At 30.1% G+C, this 677-nt stretch overlaps 1 protein-coding gene across 1 annotated transcript in view; it reads left to right on the plus strand.

Moving 5' to 3' along the window:
* Positions 1-677, plus strand: part of LOC107644646 (putative pentatricopeptide repeat-containing protein At1g12700, mitochondrial) — a 31,541-nt gene that overhangs the window by 28,277 nt on the left and 2,587 nt on the right. The gene's annotated exons all lie outside the window — the stretch shown is intronic.

The raw sequence follows: 677 nt of genomic DNA on the forward strand, positions 1-677 counted from the left end.
TAAATAATACTTTATGTTTATGTCTTTTTTTACTATGTGGTTGCGATGCAAAAGTGGAAAAACAAATACTAAATTTGGCCTAGATTTTTTCAGTTTTTCCATAAACCTCCTTTTCGTTGGTCGATTGAGATTTTGACCTTCCAATCCCTCTTGAAAGGGGCCATGAACTCTTCTCTTTGCTAGTATTAATGTATTATGGTACTCTTTGGTTATGGAGAAACAAGTTCATTTTCGATAGAATTAAGGCTTTTTAAGAAGAGAAAATTCATGAGTTTGCTTTTTATTTAGTCAAGAAGTATCATTTATCTCAAACTGAATTTATTCGAGTAAAGAAAAAAGTTGGGACCTTTGAGAAAATGCTTATCAAATAGTATCCTCCAATTCATCCCTTCATAAAAGCTCAATTTGGATGGTTTAGTTAACAAAGAAGGAAAACTGCTTGTGGAAGTATCCTAAAAAACCATACTAGAAGATTTACGTATTTTAGTGCCAACTTAGGATATTGATACTGACTTGTACACATAAATTAACCTCTCTTAGCCATAATTTACAATATAATTATCATATTTTTTTACGTTATTTTTTGTGCATCTCTTATATTTCGATACTGATTTGGCTGGTTCAACTCTTTATAAAATTATTTTTCTGTAATTTTTTTTCTTGGACAGTTAATCCAC

The sequence above is a fragment of the Arachis ipaensis genome, chromosome B05 (genome assembly GCF_000816755.2).
Source record: "Arachis ipaensis cultivar K30076 chromosome B05, Araip1.1, whole genome shotgun sequence".
NCBI classification, from domain to species: Eukaryota; Viridiplantae; Streptophyta; class Magnoliopsida; order Fabales; family Fabaceae; genus Arachis; species Arachis ipaensis.